The sequence below is a fragment of the Balaenoptera musculus genome, chromosome 20, assembly GCF_009873245.2.
Source record: "Balaenoptera musculus isolate JJ_BM4_2016_0621 chromosome 20, mBalMus1.pri.v3, whole genome shotgun sequence".
NCBI lineage: Eukaryota > Metazoa > Chordata > Mammalia > Artiodactyla > Balaenopteridae > Balaenoptera > Balaenoptera musculus.
The window spans coordinates 4,972,484-4,992,174 of NC_045804.1; the positions used below are offsets into that span (position 1 = coordinate 4,972,484).

The 19,691-nt window shown below is 50.4% G+C and overlaps 1 long non-coding RNA gene across 2 annotated transcripts in view; it reads right to left on the bottom strand.

Moving 5' to 3' along the window:
• The window catches only part of LOC118887084, a 158,901-nt gene that overhangs the window by 24,152 nt on the left and 115,058 nt on the right, over positions 1 to 19,691 (bottom strand). For both annotated transcript variants that reach the window (XR_005017883.1, XR_005017882.1), the window contains exon 2: positions 7,094 to 7,161. This is a non-coding gene — a long non-coding RNA (uncharacterized LOC118887084). The remainder of the gene's footprint in view (positions 1 to 7,093; positions 7,162 to 19,691) is intronic.

The window sequence follows — 19,691 nt, forward strand, 5'->3', positions numbered from 1 at the left end:
GCCATGCACTGCAGGTCTGACGGAGCCCCAGAAAGCAGAACTCCGGGGGCAGCACCCGCAGGGCGGGGAGCGCAGGCAGGCCGGGCCAGCCGATCCACAGCCCACTCCCGGAATGCCTGTGTTCAGGCTGATCTGTCGGCTGTGGTTTCCCCTCACCAAACCTCGTCCTTTGCGGAATCTGCACCCCGAGGGGCACCTTGAGAGATGCTCTACAACTAAGAGGTCCGTGGCCTCTTCTGCACTTGGGGTCAGGCCGGAAGGAGCCCTAAGAAGGTGAGTGGATGGTGTGGGAGCTGTGAGCAGTCAGGCCGCCTCCAGCAAATCCAGGCCAGCGTCCGGTTCCCATGACACTCTTACCGGCAGCGTTAATAACTAACCATGTCCCAGACAGGTGCTGGCGGCCTGGCCTTAGGAGTTCTCGTTCAGGGTTGAAAGTGAGTCACTTCCCTTTTATCGTTTGCTAGCAGAGTGAGTCACCGGAGCTTCACACAAGCTCTCACACCTTGGCCAAGGGACATTCATGCCCATACCTTCGACCACCTGTTTTCCAGGTCAGCTGAGCCCTGTGGAGCTGACCCTCATTGGTTTAGGCCAAACAGCATCCCTGGTACCCAGCCTCCCCCCTTCCTGCTCTTCACCCCGCTCCCTCAACTGGAACAGTGAGTCTTGACCCACCAGGAGTCTGGAGAGAGAGCCTTGATGGGTGTCCACCCAGGCCTGAGGCTGGGTGAGGTCTGTGTCACCTTTGACCTTTAATGGCGCTCTCCTACCTTCCCAACCCTCTGTCTGGGAACGGACTAGAAGTGGAAAATTCCGCAACTGATGAACCAAAGGACACAACTGTGAGGCAATAAGTCAGCTTCCCTCTTGGGAATAACGGGGGTTGAAGGTAGGTAAACTGAGTCCCATTGCTATTAACATGTTTCCCTCCTTCTTGTGTCGGGTGAGAGCAGGACTGGCCACCAAGGTCAAGATGCTGGCATCAGGCTCCTATGGTGGGTCTGGAGTAAATCTCTCAGGAGGAATCACCCAGATAGACATCTAATAAATCTCATCCGGGAAAACAAACTCATATACCTTTTTGGGTAATCCTTCTTTCCCCACTCATGTATGGTCTCTCCTACAAAATAAATTTTTTTTTGTAATTAAAAAGACAAAGTTAGAGAGAGAAAAGGAAAATATGAAAATAAAGCACAAGAGTTAAAAAAAAAACAAAACCCTCACTGAAATAGTTTGGGGATTTACTTTTTTTTTATCCTCAAAAAGTCCCTCTCGCTACCTGGTTTCTAAAACAGACAGTAAACAGAGATGACATCAAATTGGATAGCAACTGGGCGTCTCCCGGCCAGGAGCTGCCGGCAGGTGTGAGACTGACAGATTGAGAAAAGATGACACTATTTCTATCCTTAGAAGATGAAAACCAAGGAGGAGAAATGACAGCAGAGGCTGAGCCCTGGGTGTGGTGAGAAACCTGACACCCTGCCAGCCACTGGCCTCTTGGGTGAACTCGCTTGTCTAGATGGGGCGCCAACGTGGAGCTCCTTGCTGGTGAGCATTGTTTATCCCCCCACCTCTCAGGTATCACAGTGTGACTCATCCCCGGGGGGCTCAGAGAGGTCAGGCTCTGGCTGTCTTCGCTCCACGGAGCACCCCGTACTTTCCAAACTGCATTTTGAAATCCACTGGCTGTGGCAGTGGCTTTGGCCTGACCCCTGCAGGGTGTGAGGTGCTTTCCCTGCTACACACGTCCCGCACATAGCATCTGCCTTGATAGCACTGAGGGGACAGATGCCAGGAGAGAGACTCCACCCCCGGCTGCTGGCTCAAGGGACCGAGTGAATCATGAGGTCTGACCAGTGACCACGATGTCCCAGGGTGAAGTGGGAGGCCTGGGGACGGAGCCCGCTGCAGGGACCAGAGCCACGGTGACTCACATTTGGACCCCGAGGGAAAGTTCCGTCGGCGCGTCCTCTGGATGGCTCTCGTCCCCTGGGTGAGGTCATCCCCACGGCCGCTCAGAACTGGGACTTGCTTCGTCTTCCCAGAGCCCCAGCTTTTCCCTCTCAATTATGGTTATGGCAGGAATCACCATTTTAGCTGCCGCACCTCTCCCCTACCCACCACACACACACACACACACACGCACACACACACACACACGCACACACACACACACACACACGATGGATGGACCGGAGGAAAGAGCCCGTCCTCCCCCGGGGTGTCAGATTTTTCATCTGTAAAAATAGTTCCTCTTCCTGATGATCTCACACAGGAGCCTCTGGGGCTCAAGGGCAGTGAACATGATGGTTGGTTGGAAGGAAGTCTGCTAAATCAATGCAAGTCGGTAATATTTGAATATTACTGTTTACGACTACTGCTCCGTGGACCCAGCCATCGGGCCACCACCTTGCTCCATCTCCCTGGGCCATTTGGTTGGGAAGTAAAAGAGTGCAAGGCGATGGGTAGGAAAGTGTCCCCAGCAGAGCCGGTACCCAGGAAATTGGTGCGGCCATTTGGAAGTACACTCAAGCGTGGGGGAAATACGCAGCAAGACTCCACTCCGCCCTTCGTCTTTTCCTTTCTCCAAGCGTTTCCAACAGAGCGCGGACACATTTCTAAGGCGTCGTCAGGTACACGGGGGTCGGGGTCACAGTCCTCAGCTACCTCTTTCGCCATATGTGTGAGTCACAGAGAAGTCCCCCAAAGATGGGCACTAGGCGTTCCATTATGGGCTGAGTTTTCTTTCTTTTTTCCTTTTTTTTTTGGTTGTTTTTTAAAAAAAATTTTATTTTATATATTTTATTTTTATTTATTTTATATATTTTTATTTTATATATATTTTATATTTTATATTGGAGTATAGTTGATTTACAGTGTTGTGTTAGTTTCAGGTGTGTTATGGGCCGAGTTTTCAGTGCACCTGCCATCATAGGGCATTTGCTGAATGCCAGGTCTTCCTGGCAGCATTTTAAGAAAGACCCTGTTTCCGAGGTGAGCTCTGGACCACCCTTAGCGTGCCCACCTTGGTGGTCCCTGTGACCACAGGACAGGAAAGATGAAAGAAGAGCCGTGACCTTCCTCCCATTATGCCGTGCATCCCTGCATTTGTCAAGGCCCACGTTCTCGGGGGGAGGGGGAAAGGGCATGACCTTGAGCAGTACTGGTCACTCCCAGGGGTGAGAACCCCACTGCCAGGGGTCCTTTGAGAGCAGCCTGCACCCCTCACCGCCCTGACACAACTAGAACGGGGAAACAGGGGTAGCTGGTCTCTCTCCTCCTGTAATTTTTTCCCTATTTCCTTTATTTTTTCCTCTGTCACTACTATTCTTTGCTGCCGAGCCTGCAGCCTTCCCGTGTGACCCCGGGTGGCTCCACCGGCAGAGACGAGGGGAGACTAAGCCCCAACCCCAGTGCAAGAGCCTCTGCTGAGTAAGGCAGGCACCGCCGTTGAGACTCAGCCCCTGGGAAGTGGCAGTGGGAGTTTCAGCTCATCCCCACCTTAAACATCATTCTATTGTCACGTGGATGTGAGCGAAGAGGAGAGAAAAGGCACCTTCAATGTCCCTTTTGTTCGTACCCTCATCCCTCAGCTGCCCTGGCATCTCGGCTTCCATAAAAGCCCCTAGTAAGTGGGCTGCCGGCACGGCTTCGCTCCAAATCCTGCCATGGCTCCCAGGGCCCTCGGAGGGAAAGCCTGACGGCCCCAAGGCTCTCCCTGGCCTGTGCCTCATCCCCAGGCACTGAGCTCCCCCGCTTAGCTCCAACCCCACCTGCGCTCCTGTCCTCAAAGACACCAGGTGCGCTCCTGTCCTCAAAGACACCAGGTGCGCTCCTGTCCTCAAAGACACCAGGTGCGCTCCTGCCTCGGCCTTGACGGAGCTGTTGCTGGCACAGACCTCACCTCCTTGAAGGCCGGTGCTCAGATGTCACCTTCTCGTCCGACCTATTCAAGGCTGCAACCTGCCCTCTACTCCCCAGCCAGCACATCTGAACAGCTCCTGTTTCTATTTTCTTTTCCACAATGCTATCGCCTTCTTATGTACTAGATAAGTTAATTATTTGCTATTCTGCGTATTATCTACCCGCCCCCAACGCCCCCTAGTCCCCCCGCACTGGAGAGCAAGCTCCATGAGAACAGGATCATGTTCTCTGCCTAGAACAGTCCTGCCACAGAGCAGGCACCCAAGAACGATCTGTTAGATGAATGAATGAAAGAACGAATGAATGAACGAATGAAAGAATGAATGAGGGCATCACTGCCATCCCGATGGGGTAGGGACTGTGCCTCTTATGGAATGAACTGGCATTCAGGTTGGGGTGGGGGGTCGTCCCGGGAGGGAGGGGAGAGGGCGGGCTAAGGCAGAGACCGCTGTTCTCAGAAAGGCAGTGCCCACAATTTGCCTGGAAATCCCCCTGGAGGCACTCATTAACCCCCCTGCCCCCGCCCCCATGGCTCACACACAGCCTGTCAGTCACCCAAAGCCACTCAGCAGCTAAAGCCTAATTTAAGCAACTGACTCTCCTTTCCAGGCCCATCCTCCCACCAGGTAATCCACACCATCATCGTCCGAGCACCCAGTCTGTGCAGGTCCTAGAATGAGCAGCGAAAAAGGGGTGGGATAAACAAAACACCCCAGTAACAGAAAACAAGCCCCACCCCGCCTCCACCCACTCTCAAGGCACCAGCTGGGGAGGCACAGCAAGATGGCAGGTGAAGTCCTGAAAGTAAGGTGATGTGGCGGGTGCAGGAGCCGCCGGTGCGGCGGGGCCCTACAGGTGTGGGGTTTTGAGGAGGTGAGGCACACAGATGGGGACACAGGGAGAGGGTGGGGAGAGCACAGAGGCGGGGTGCACAGGTAATCCAGTCTTGCGGGATACGATCCAAAGCAGGTGAGCTCAGCTGAAAGGCTTCAAATTCGAGTGGGAAGTGGTGGGCGATAAGATTAGGTGCCCAGTGAGATCTGGTTGCTGAGATGATTAATAGAAATCCATGGAAGGTTTTTCGTTTGTTTGTTAGTTTTCAGTCAGAAAGCGACATGATGAATCCTGGGTTTAAGAAAGAGGCTTAGGGAAAACACAAGTAGAATTACTTTGGAAAAGAAAGACTGGAATTCCAAAGGTTGGAGCCCCTAGGGTGTAGCCCGGATTGTGCTACCAAAGTCAAGAGCAGCGGGGCGGCTGGGAAGAGAGAAGGAACAGACTGGAAAATCGGGGTTGCAGCAACATGGATGGACCTAGAGATTGTCATACTGAGTGAAGTGAGTCACACACAGAAAGACAAATATCGTATGATATCGCTTATGTGTGGAATCTAAAAAAAGGGTGCAAATGAACTTATTTACGAAACAGAAGTCGAGTCACAGATGTAGAAAACAAACTTATGGTTACCAGGGGAGGGATAAATTGGGAGATTGGGATTGACATATACACACTACTATATATAAAATAGGTAACTAATAATGACCTACTAATTATAGCCCAGGGAACTCTACTCAGTACTCTGTAATGGCCTATATGGGAAAAGAATCTAAAAAAAGAGTGGATATATGCACATGTATAACTGATTCACTTTACTGTACACCTGAAACTAACACAACATTGCAAAGCAACTATACTCTAATAAAAATTTTTTTAAAAGTTGGAAAATCGCTGTAGAGCAATTGTTGGGACTCGGTATTCCAGTGGATGGAGGGAGTAGCATCGCTCATTGGCTGCCTTCCTTCTGACTGATCCATGTAGATAATGATAAATGAGCAAGAGAACGAACAGGCAGGGCACCTATTTGTGTTATCTCGTTTCACTCACGACCTCCCCTGAGGATAAGGCATTAGCATCACCAGCTTACACATGAGGAAACCGAGGCTTAGTAATTTACCCGAGATCATGTCCAGAGCTAGTAAGAAAAACAACAACAACACCGACATGGATTGTATGCTTCGCATGTCCCAGGCACGGTGCCAGGCACCTAACTCGGTGTATTCTCTCATTTCACATCACACCGTGGCAGGGATAATCCTTATTATCCCCATTTTACAGATGTGGAAACTGAGGTTTGGAGAAGTGAAGGTCACCAGCCTGTGGTCACAAAGTGAGAAAGCAGCGGAAGTAAGATTTGAACCCAGGACTTCTGGGTCCATGCTGTTTACCCTGATGCTAGACCAACAGTGGCGAATTTGCACCATAATCTCCCAGTTCCAAAGCCCTGCTCTGCACAGCACAGCACGCCCTTCATTAAACCATCTGCTGCCTCCAGTCAAACATGCCCACGTTCCGAGCTTCCAGCTACCTTGGCAGGACTGACGTGTACGTGTGCCTGGGACTTACAGCCAGAACTGCAACTTCTGTGGATGACGGGGTCTAGAGAGCTACAGGCAACCCAGCCCTCGCACCCAGGGAGTGGCCTCTTGCCCCACATCCTGCTTTATTAGGACCAGACTGAAGTCAGCAGCATTCCAGAAGCCCTGCGGCCAGTCTCTGCTCCTGAAGGGCAGCAGGAGAAATCCATACGCCCCCTTGTCTCCTAGACCTGCAGCCTTGGAGTCTGATGAACCTGATGGTTCTCCCTGCAAAATGCAAGACATCTGTGTCCCGCCTCGGACCCATGCGTCTAAAGAGCAGGCGGCAGAAACACTGATCCACGGGGCGCCGGGCGACTAGGACGATTCACTGCCACTCGGAAGGGAAAGAGGTCACAGCGCCGGTGCCATCTCTGGCTTTGAATCCTGGCTCCCTTGCTAATTAACTGTGCAGTCCCGGGTGAATGACGGGACCTCGGTTTCCTCCTCTGTAGGTTGGGTATAACATGACTGATTGGCTTGGGCTGTGAGAGGTAAGAATGAGTTCATCTAAGTAAAAGCTGTGAGAGTACAGCCTGGCCTGAATTAATCGTGATGACTGTTAGAATTTATCAGCCCATGTCTCTGGACCCTCTCTGATGGCCAGTGCAAGGCTCTGGCCTGCCAGTTGCCACTCCAGGCGGGCACGCAGGCGCGTAGGGATATCAGGGCAACCAGGTATGACACGGAAGGAGCAGAACCCCCAAAGCAAGAGGAGCAACAGGGCTGTGCCCTGATTACCATGTGCAGCTCACCTTTTATCCTGTCCTTCTTTCTCGGTTCCAAGCACCTACTCAGGTCAGTCACGAACCTCTGATTTCACCTGGAAAAAGAAACGGAGGTTTACAACAGGAAACCGGATAACGAAACTCATCTTCAAGCTTAAAACGAATGCCAGCCAGCCTCCCAGGGACACAGGAGTTTACAGCTGTTTATTCTTCAATATAGAATAAAACTGCATTAATTCAGAATAAAGGGAGAAATCCATTTCCTATCCATCGTGTACATGGCAAACTGAAGAATACTTTCAAAGAAATACAGGTTATCACCATAATAAACTAGATCTAGAATAAACTAAGACATGAATGGGTATGACACTGGATAGTCATTTTTTTTTAAGTTATAACGAAATTTAACTTCACAATGGACCTTTACTACAAAATTAATCTATTGCCACAGTCCTGAGTTGGGAAGACTTTTGCTCAAAGATTTCTATGACAGTATTTCTGAATTTTTATACACTCATGTTTGAATTCGTTGAATGAGATAACACATGAGGAACACCTAGCTCTGGGCACTCAATAAATATTAGCTATGCTTTTATTAATTTTACTCCTTTGCGGGTTTCTAGAGAACGAGGCTATTCCACGCCACCCGTAGAATTCCTGAGCAAACGTACACAGTTACCAGCATAGCCGCTGTTGCTGCAAAAGAACAGATATGTAATCTTTAAATCCGACCTCTGTTCAACCTAATTCAGACACCAGGAAGAGTAGTATTTCAAAAGGTGTTTAAAGATAATAGCCTCATTCTAAACTTTGCCATCGTAAGGCTCAAAGAAATCACTCTAGACCCTTAGGTTGGCAAATGAAAACAGAGAGAAGAAAGAAAAAGGAGGAAAACAACACCATCAGGTTTGAAACAGAAAACCTGTAACCTTCACTCACAAGAGAAAGGATTGTTTGGGTGGCGTTCTGTTCCTTCGCTGGACGCACACCCATCATCGTGGGGCTTGGATCACTCGCTAGGTTTCTAGAGTTTCCAAGGATGGGGCTGGGCTGCAGCCTCTGGATCAGGGTCCCCGTGCGCTCCAGCACCCCCTCCCCCAATTCTGGGGACATGTTCGCTGGGCTGGCTTCCTAACCACAGCCAACCTCAAATGCAGTATAGGCCTCTTGACCATGGAGCAAAGAACTGGACAGTTTTAGCTCCGATGAACCGTGCAGCTCTTGGGACCTAACCAGACAACTCGCAAATGCTAGAAAACTCATTGAAAAGAAGCAAGCAAAACAGCAATATGCTCTCCAACTCCAACCCCAGCATCCAGAATGGATTCCCATTCCTGTTACTATTTTATGCAAAGCCACCCCCCTGCCCAACCCATGTTCAGCTTATTAGGTGGAAAGCATCCGATAAACTCATTCAAGCTCAAGCCTAGGTGACTGGAAATGATTCCAATCAGCCTTCCAGGGGAGACGAGAAATTTAACGCAAGTGAATCTAAACTCACCCTGCCCCCATGACATCTCACTCCAGCCAATTTAGCAGCAGACATTGGAGGTGAGATAGTGGGACACTCGGGGGGGTCTTCTTTAAATCTTATGGTGGGGGAATGAGATGGGGAGGGGAGGGAGGGTCCCCAGACTTGGCTACTCACTGAAATCGCCATTCCCGCTGCTCAAGGGGAAGCCTGGGTCCCGCCCTCAGTGGTTCTGATTGGTCCTGATTAGGTCCGGGCACTGGGTTTTTTAAAAAAAAGTTTTTTTTAAGTTCCCAGGGAAAGTCTAACATGCAGCAAAGTTTGAGGACCATCTGACCACCTGGAGACTCAGTAGGTCTGACGTGGCGGGCGGAAATTCTGCATTTCTGACAAGCTCCTGGGTGAACCCAACGCTGGTGGTCCACAGAAGCGAGAGCTTGGAAGGGATCCCCTCACACACCTCCTTATCCCCCCTTCCCCAGAAACCTCATGCAAGCTGACCCCTCCCCGCTCTTCCGCTAGGGCTTTCCCCTCTTCGCCAGCTGGTTTCTGGACCTGCCCAGCTGACTCCTGCAGTGTAGGAGGGTGAGAGAGACATTACTTGTATCCCAAGAGAGAGCGGCCCCTCCCCCTCTCCTATAATCCAGTTCTAGGCAATCCAGCCTCTAGCCTGAAATACATTCCTAAGAACCACTGCTTTGAACAGAGTGGTTTGTGTTTGCTCTGCTCTTTAAAACAAGCAGGGGTCTCTTTCCCCTTTGCTTTTCTCGTCGCCATGGCCATCCAGGGCAGACAAGATGCAGGGCCTCTCGGGAGGCTGGATGGAGCACAGACGCTTCCTCTCTCTGCCCACAGCACACTGGCTTCCACATCTGCCGAGGCTGCACGCATACCTCCCCGCTGCCTTTGCATCTTCAGGGCAACAGTGGGAGGCGGAGCAGATGATCCTCCCTTGGAAGCAGGCCAACAGCAGCACACCACGCCCAACACCAAACCTCCAAGGAAGGCCAGAGACGGCCACAGGCTACCCACAGCCTGCCCCCGCAAGGTCCCTGCCTTCCTCCTGCACCTCCCAACCCTGACAGGTTCCTTCCTGACATCTCGCGGATGCTGTGAGCCAAACATCATCTAGTGGTTCTCGGTCCAACCACCTCCAACCAAGAAGGAAGGGGAAGGTCCTCCTGGATAACTTGGACTGAGGAACAAAAGGCCCGGCTGGTGAGACCCCAAGAAAACATTAGCCTGAAACATGTCCCGTCCCATAGCAGACTGCTGCAGGAGAAGACCAGGGTGGGGAAAGAGGAATAAATGGGCTGGAACACAGGATTTCAACACATTGTAAGCGAGAGCCCCGCCTCTGGCCAAAAAGGGATGCCGTTTGGGGGAACTCTTGAACCTTCTGAGTGGGTCCAAAATCACAGGGGAGGGACTTCTACAAAACAGGCCACGTAGCTGTCAGGACACCAAACTGCCAGGTCCCCTTTCTAGGAACCTACCTGAGGCCGACACACCCACTGGTCACACCTGCCCAGGACTCAACGATAATTTAGGGGCCCACGAAAATGTTCCAGTTTCTTTTAAAATTAAAAGGAATAATCTGACAATAAGGTTAATGCCTATGTAACAATGAATCCAGCCTGGATTACATTCATCCTTTTATGGAGGCGTAAAATACCATGATTGATTGATTGATTGATTGATTTTTACCAGGAAAGGGGCTCCCAAAGCTAAAAGTGCCTAAGGTCACAAAATTCTTAATTCAGCCCTGAATTTGCCTACTTCCTTCCAATCTCCCGACCTCTCAGTCTTTACTGAGACCCTCTTGTTGAGCACTCCCACTGACCACCCCCCCCCACAGCATAAACACTGAGCATACAGCCCACCCAGGCCTATAAAAGATAATTATACCACCTAATCTGGCAAATTCACACAGTGAATTCGAGGGTTCGATCAATAAGAAAAATGAACCTGGATCTTTTCCGGTATTTGTCTCCAGGTCAGGATTAAGGTTTATTTATTTATTTGTTTATTTAAATTACCAGCTCCTGATCACTTTTAAATAAAAATTCTTGGGCTTCCCTGGTGGCGCAGTGGTTGAGAACCTGCCTGCCAATGCAGGGGACACGGGTTCGAGCCCTGGTCTGGGAAGATCCCACATGCCGCGGAGCAACTGGGCCTGTGAGCCACAACTACTGAGCCTGCGCGTCTGGAGCCTGTGCTCCGCAACAAGAGAGGCGGCGATAGTGAGAGGCCCGCGCACCGCGATGAAGAGTGGCCCCCGCTTGCCGCAACTAGAGAAAGCCCTCGCACAGAAACGAAGACCCAACACAGCCAAAAATAAAAATAAATTAAAAAAAAAAAAATTCTTTCACGCGTGTTAACCATTAAAAAATACATAATACTTAGCTCAGTTTTTCTTGGTTTATGAAATATCTATGTTAATATGAAAATAAGTAATTTAGAATTATGATTAAAGTGAGCACTTGCCTACTGCTATTGTATCTATTTTTTCTCATCTAGTACATATTTTATACTGTTGTACACCCCCTCTTGGAAACATTTTCCAGGGACACAGTGTTGAAGTGCTCTGTATGCTGCAGTTTAACAATCAACATTTATTAAGAGCCAAAAAAAAATTTTTTTTCTTGCTGTAGAAGGGCACAAAGGCCTTTCTCTGCCTGCAGCCCCTAGTAAGCCTCTTAGCCACCATCATTATGCTATTTCTATTTGAGGATGTAAAATAGAACTACACTGGTCTCCATTTCACAGGCTGCTTATTGGTGCTAAATTAAACCATGTGTTCAACTGCATAGCACATTTCCTGGCCCGTAGTAAGTAATAAATAAATGCTAGCTATTATTATTATTGTAAAAAAAATTACAGAATTGCATAGGTTATAAAAACAAACCTGGAAGAAAAAGCAAAGGTTAACAGCTGTCATCTGGGGGTGAGTAAGTTGATGGGTGATCTGTGTTTTCATTTTTGCACGTCTAAAATGAACAGACATTGTTTGGTAAAGAAACACAAAATGTCATGGTATTCAATAAATAATAAAAATGCAAGGGATATTCATCGTCTTGAACTAGAAATAAAACTATAGATGCAATTTTTAAAAACAGTCAAAGTAGAAGTTGCAGGATGGCTTGTGAAATCAGCAACAGCTCGGAAATCAGGGATCAATGGCTGCCAACTTGACCCAAAGTTGGGGTTTGAGGTGCAATCCGGCAAGGGTTCCCTTGGGACCTCCTGCACGATCAGGGTGAGACCAGAAGTCAGACACGCCCAGACGGCAAGGGCCGCGGGGTGATCTCAGAGGCAGCCTGAGATGTCACTGATAGGAGAGCAGCGCTTTCCACTGAAGGATATGGTCAATACTGGCTTGAACTGTGTACTTGACCAAGAATGCTCGCCCTGCTGACAGGCTGCAGCCGCAGGGCTGAGCAGACCTGCTCTGTGGCATTTTCCAAATACCTGCCTTGTTACAGGCGGAGGGCTCTCTGATGGCGTTCACGTTTCAGTTCAGGACCTACCACTTCTCTCGGAGCCTGTTACCCGACTCCAGGCTGCAAACAGAGGCCAGGCTCCACGACGCAGCTTGCAGGGGCCGTGTGGGAGATAAGGGGACTGCTGCCCCCCCCCAGGAGCGTGGACAAGAGAGAGGGTATGTGAGCCTGAGGACCGGGATCCTCGTGGACCCCGTTCGGGCGCCCAGGTCTCACAAGATCGCCTTTCCCCTCTCTTCCTTGGATCCTCTTCTCCCTCCTGGTCCAGCACAGAGGGGAGCCCTGAGGCTCAGTCCTCAGCCAGCTGAATTTCCACCCTTTCCCCTCATCCTTGATGAAAGACTCCCCAAAACCCTGGCCCTAACCTTTATCCTAAGCCCTGGTGTGCCAGCTGCCTACAGGGCAGGGTGATCACCGATTGCCAAATCATCTCAAATTCTCCACATCCAAGTGGTACCTCTCCTACCACCTCAACCAGGCTCCCCTTGGAAGCTCCCCACTTCGGTGCATTTAGCTTCACTCTCTCCATCACCCAGATGGGCAGCCCTCCCCCTAACACTGAGTATTACTCTACCTCCAGTTGGTTCTTCTGCTAATGTCGTTCATGGTCTGTCTTCTGTTATATCCCCATGGCCATGATAAGAGCTTGGGCCCTCGATAACCTCAGGTCCATAATGTTCCCATAATAAGAATGTCATTTTTTGTTTACTGTGTCCCAGCCCTTCACATGTGTTCCTTACTTAATTCCTCGTCTGGTATCACTGCTCACCTTGTCTACTATCCTTCCACACACTGGCTCTATTTCTGGGCTGGGAAGCTCCAAGCTCTTCTGTGCCTCAGGACCTTTGCACTTGCTGTTTCCTTAGTGGAACCACTTCCCTTAACTTCCAAAGTCTCTGCTGCTCAGACAGCACGTTCTCCGAGAGGCCCTCCGTGACGGCTCTATTACATGGGCCACCCAAGCAGTGCAACTCGGCTGTGTCCTTCACAGCACTTAACCTAATCTGAAATGACCGTATTTGTTTATTTCATTTTCGCTTGTGTCTCTGCCTACTAGATCCCCGAGTGCAGACAGCGCGTCTGTTTTGTTCTCCACTGTATGATCAGCACACATTGTGTGGTACAGCCCGCTTTTGGCTGAAGGAATGAATGAATGTTAGTATCCCCACGTAAAAGATAAGGTAATTGACGTACAGAGAGATTTAACACTTGCCCAAGGTCACGTGGCTGTGAGTACTTGGGTCAATATTTGCACCAAGCTCCTCTGGCTCCAGGGGTGAAGCTAAGTGCAACCTTGTTACTCTGCCTTCCACTGTTGCAATAACCCCCAACACGGGCTCCTCAACTTCAGACTTGCCTGTTCCAGTTCACTCTATAAAGCTCTCCGGCTTATCATCCTGAAGTATCAGTTAACTCAACCAGGCTCTGCCCAGCAGTTGTTGGTGGCTGCCTGCTGCCTAAAATCAGAGGCCATGAGCACGCAGATCCACCCTCTTCCCCCTCCAGCCTTGCTGTAGGGCTGCTTTGCAGGCCTCTCAGCCCATGTTTGCTCCCCACGGCCTGCAACACCTCCCTTGCCCTGCCGCTCCCCAACGCCTTCCCTTTAAGCCCGGCCCAAATCCCACCTGACCTGCCAGTTGTCAGTGAAGGCTCACACTTGAGCCACAGGACTACTGCCAGTACCCTTACGTTTGTGCTAAACACAGGATCCTGGAGGGGATAGGTTATCTATCTTCTCTCCCCAGGGAGACCTTCAATTCCTTTGGGTGGGCAATATGCCTCACCTGTTTGGATTCCTAAGCGCCCAGCACAGCGTACAAATCATTCATCATAGCAGCGACGTGCTCTGGCCCGTGGTACTCCATAAATGTAGGTGGTTGATCTCAGCAACGGCGAAGCTCGCCCAGGATTGCTGAGCCAGAGGAGCTGGACTTGCTGCTTTGGGTAGCTCTCCGAGCTCCCGTCTTTCCCAGTCCACCTCATTCTGGAGCTGCTAACATTGGTCCTACTCTGAGCTCTCTCCTGGGTCTTCCCTGAGCAGAGTTTTTGATGTGAGCCTAAAACAGAGCCCAATCCACCATGCTTTAAAAAAAAAAAAAAAAAAAGTGTTACAAGCTTTCTCTTTTAAAATCACATCTTTCCCTCGAGGGACACCCTCTGAATACGGCGTGTACCCACCAGCAACACGGAGGTGCAGCGTCACCGGACAGGGATTAAGGTGTTGCTGTGGTCCAGTGCCACCCCCAGCCTGCTAAGGGCTGACCCGCGAAGGTGTGTGAGGCCCCGGTCACCCACCCTGCAGCCCAGCCTGGGCCCCCGTGTGTCAGTTTCACCATGGTTGAATGGAAAATAAAATGCTCAACTCAAAAACACTTTTCCAATGATATTTTAAGGAAAAATGAGATCACAGAAAGTCAGGGAGGTAAATTTAAACGGTGTGACCCCAAGCAACATTTTTTTCAAAGAATTCCCTTGAGACGATTTCTCACCAGATTGGGGGGGGGGGGAACACATCTGGGGAGACCTTAGCCCCAGAGACCACCTGGGCGGCAGCCGCAACACTTACGCTAACAGGAAAAGCCCCGATGATGCTCCGTAAGGCCACACTCTGACTACAAACAGGCCTAAATGGGCCCCGAGGTCCCTTACGTTTGCAAAAGCGGCCGACAGCCCCCGTGCCAGCCAGGTCAACATTCCGCCTCTGCCAGGGATACCAAATGTTCCCTCAACCCACCCCAAGCCCAGCTCACTGAGCTATGAATAGTTATTAACGTTAACTCAGGGCGTTAATTAAAAAATGTTCAGCCAGGCAAATTCTCATACTTTTAAAAAGCCATTTGGGCAATCGTCTTTCCATGCTGCAAACTTTCCAAACAGGTTGACATTTCACAATGTTGTTTGTTTTAATCAAAACACGGGGAAAGAGCCGGTTCCCGGTTTCACTTTTCAGGTGCCTTGATTTATGGATGGGCAAATCCCCACTTAATAGCTGTACCTCGAGGCCGGGGGACAAAGAAGCTCCCACCTCCCAGGGTTGGTGTCTGGGCTGGCCAGGAGGGAAGTGGTCACAGGACCTGACGCGGCCCTTCTTCTGTCTTCCCCCCTCTCCCAACGCCCAGCCATCAGCTTCCTCTGTTGCTATTCCAGCAAACTTAGGAGTTAGGGGGAAACGGGGACTAAACCCTTAATGGTTCTCCAAGTTCTTTCTTAAAGCAGCAGCACTCAGAATCAGGCAGGATCATATGAGTGTGAATCCCACCTCTGTCACGTAGTACAAGCCTTGGGCTTTTCTGTGCCTCGGTTTCCTCATCTGTCAACAACTGGTATAAAAATAGCACCTCCCTATAAAGCTGTTTGGCGGGTTAAATAAATTAGCATTGGTAAAACACTTATGACAGTGTCCGGAGCGTAATAAATGTTATATATGATAGTTTAAATGCCTCCCCTCCTCCCTAACGAACTCAGATGCAGGACCCCAGCAGTTAAGTACAAACAGAGTTGGACCTGCCCTGGCTGGCGGGAGCGTGGTGTCGGGCCGCCCGGTGCCCTGCTTCTCGGGGAGCCACTGAGGTCCCTCCAAGGCCCACGTGGGCCCTGGGGACACAGTGTGACAGCTCATTCTGGGTACTGAACGCTCTCGCCCTTCTGTTTGATGCACAGAAGCTTGCCCCCATCAGGGCATGAGCTCTCCTGGGAAGCCTGGGCCAAGCACTGCAGTGCCCCCCCACCCCGGGTCCCTGCCGTGTCCAGGGCAGGCAGATGACAGATGGGCAGCCAGCGTGAGGTGTGAGGTTTGGGAGGGATGCACACTCACCCCCCAGCCCTTCCTCAGGACCACAGCGTGACCAGCCGGCCTGATGGACGCTGGACGCCGATAGCAGGCACCACACACCCCTGCAGGGAAGGAGGGGTTTTCTTAAGGAAAAACCACCACGAAGCCGCCCAGCAATCCTATAACAACAAAACACAAAACACAGGCGGGCACAGACCTTGTCTAAAATCACTGCACACCACAAGGGAATTCTGATGTTGACAAAGCACCTACTATGTGCTCCTGCTTTTAGAGGAGGTGCCAGAAATGCCAAGCAGGAAGGGCAGGTCCCAGACTCCCCAGAGTAGAAAACCTAGTGGGAAAAGATGACACTGAAAACAACTGATGCTCATATTTTGTGATACGTGTTATAGCGTATTACATGTGGGTATATTACATATTCTATGTGTACATTATAGATTACATCATATGTGTTATATGTATGTACATACATGATATGCCCAGTATGTGCAGTGAGTAACTGGGGGAGAACACGGCTCCCACCGCCCTGGGGGCAGGTGGGAGCATCTGGGCAGGTCGGGAGGGAAGGGCTGCAGGGTCATTTGCCAGACGGTTCACCTGGCTTAGTGGAAAGGAAGACGCTGGGCCTCTCCAGGTGTGAATTACCACTCTGACAATTTTTAGCTGTACCACCTTGGGCACCGGCGTTTTTACCACTTTTTTGAGCATCAGTAAAATCACATAGTCCATAGTCACCTGCAGGCAGGCAGACAGAAGGTGATCAATAAATCGCCACGGAGAGAAAGCGAGAACGCTTGGCAAAGGCAGTGTCCGGATGAGGCCGTCGGGAGGTGCATGGCTCAGCTCAAAGCCAGAAAAGCAAGCGAGAGGCCCTCGTGGGAGTCCTGAGGCAGCCCAGACCCGACCCTGCATTTATGCTGCTTTATCATCTCCATTGGCAAAATCGGGACCATCGTTCCTCCTCTTCCTGTCTCCCTGGGATGTCTGGGGACACAGGAGAACCAGGCTGGGGGCTGGGGGAGACGGGGTGGAGATGTGCCATTTCAGAAGAAAGGCAAGCCGTGAGCAGGAGGGATGATTATTTTACTTGTGGAAGGCATGTGTGGGCAACGGCTGCAGGTTTCTTTGGGTTTATCAGAAAATCCTAACAGAAGAGGGGTTATTTAACCGAGACCGGGAAAGGAATGTGCAGATATTTTAAAATATTAAACGGAATTCCTAAAGCCTCATATTATGACGCCTCCTTTTCCAGGCTTGGCTGATTTTAAAGCCTCGAGCTGTGACTCGGGGCCGGACAGATGAGAGGGCTGATTAACTTGGCCTTCCTGATCCCACGGCGACAGGCCCCTCTCGGGACCGGGCAGCGCGGGGACCCAGCCTGGCTCCACATATGGTCTGACACCACCAGCTCCTGGGCTGCGTGTGGAGCGTGATTTTAGACAGTTACTTAAAACGAGGGTCAGAGGTAAGAGAATGGTGAGTCTCAGTCATCACATTCCAGGCTTCCAAGGAGACCAGGGACCTGCTGGGACTCTCGGGCCGCACACCCACCAGCCTATGGACAGACGTGATGGACCCAGGAGGAAGCCTGGAGGAGATGGAGGGGAAAAATGGAAGAAGTCCAGCCCCGCTGCCAAAAGACTCAGAAACCCCCAAACACAGGGCTAAACGGCCCTTTAAGAGGGCAGCAATTCGCACACGAGGGCATATGCGTAAAGGAGCACAGAATAAACACATGCCTGGCCACCCCGGGGCTTGGAGTCCGATGCAGAAACTGGACACAGCCCAACTGTGCAGTGCACACAACGCACACACACATACAGGCTGTCAAGCCATGCCTTACACCAGGACATGAGCAAGCAAAGTTTTATCAACTCACGGAGCTGAAGGGTCAAGTCCAGAATTGGGGAAGAGATCGTGTGGGCCTATCGCCTAAGACGTTTCGTTAAGAAGTGGGCGGAATTTCTATTTACGTAGGCATAGGCGTCAATACAAACTTCAGCGCCACTGGTTTCTCGGAACACTTGGTATACATTCAGCTCCTTCTACCTGGCTGTTCGGAGACCACACAGCTCTCTCACGCTCTTGTAAATTTCCAGCTCGTCTGTATTCTAAGAGCCTGTGGCCCTGTATTAACTGTCCCTGCTAGGGTGGATGCCCCTTGAAGGCATGGTCCACACTGACTCATCTTTTCACGCTGCTGGATTCATGTAAAAACCCTTCAGAGTTTCTCCTTAACAAATCCCACTTCCCCAAACCTCCTCCATTCAGGAGGGAGATGAAGATTATTCTACTGCCTTATATGTAGGTAGATCTGGGGGTGAACAATTCTGCCACCATCAGATTCCAGGCCATTTCCAACGGATAACGGGCAGAATTTCCCACTACAAGGTCAAGGGATTGTCGAGAAAACCAGAGGCTGTAACGTCTGCCACTAAATGGCTTAGGAGCCTCATAAGTTAGAGAAGATAACGTCTTCCAGTGTTTCGCTGGTGTGAGTGATAGCTATTGAGTAGTTTTGAAAACAGACAGCATTCGCAATCACGTAGACAAAGCAGCAGAGAACAAGGGGATCCACAGGAGACCAGGAGCCAAGAAACCTTGATCTAGAGCAGGGTTCTCAGCACCAGCCCTAGAGACATTTGGGGCTGGACCATTCTCTGCGGTGGAGGCGGTCCCGGGCACTGTAGAATACAGGATGTTCGGCAGCGTCCCCGATCTCGACCCACTAGATGCCAGTGGCATCCCCCAGTTTTGACAATCAGAAATGTCTCCAGACCACTGTCAAAGAGTGGGTGCAAAATTGTCCCTGGTTGAGAATCACCGGGCTACAGTCAGCTCAGCCACGAATTAGCAATGGAATCTGAAGACTGTCAGGGGCCTTCGTTTCTCAGAGGCCGTAAGTTTCTCATCTAAGAGATGGGGCAATTGGACTAGATCAGTGTCTCCCAAAATAGGGGCGATATATAACCTAGTGGCACCTGGGATAAATTGGCCACACTCCAACATGACATAAAATGACACTGAGTCACACAGAAATGCTTTTCCTTTTTCTAGTCTCTTTTCATCCTTTTTTTCCTTTTTAAAAAAAATTTATTTATTTTTGGCTGTGTTGTGTCTTCACTGCTGCACGTGGGCTTTCTCTAGTTGCAGCGAGTGGGGGCTACTCTTTGTTGTGGTGCGCAAGCTTCTCATTGCGGTGGCTTCTCTTGTTGCAGAGCACGGGCTCTAGGCGCATGGGCTTCAGTAGTTGTGGCACGCGGGCTCAGTAGTTGTGGCTTGTGGGCTCTAGAGCTCAGGCTCAGTAGTTGTGGCGCACGGGTTTAGTTGCTCCGTGGCATGTGGGATCCTCCCGGACCAGGGATCGAACCCGTGTCCCCTGCATTGGCAGGCGGATTCTTAACCACTGCGCCACCAGGGAAGTCCCATCTCTTTCCATCCTGATCAAAGCAGGAAGAACATCTCCAATTGATGCTTCCAGTCTTGAACACCTCTACAATTTTCTAGCTACACAAAAAGAGAAAGAATACTTCTCGGGCTCAGAGCCTTGGGAAAGCCACAAAATCTACATCTTTCACGATTTCATCGTATCTTCTATTTACACCCAGTGATCCTGGACTCCATTTGTGATAGTGATACAGGGTTTCCTTTTAAAGTGTGTTTAAGTAAATTATGAAACTGGGTATAAAAATATTAAGAAAATAATAGTACGCGTACCAGTGTACACGTACCAGTGTGGCAAAAATCATAAGTCTTAGGAAGCGCAGGAAGGGTTAACTCTGCCCTTCCCCCACAAATTTTTAACTACCCATTGGACATTTTCTTGGATGCCTCAGGTTAATCTCAAGACTTGAGGTG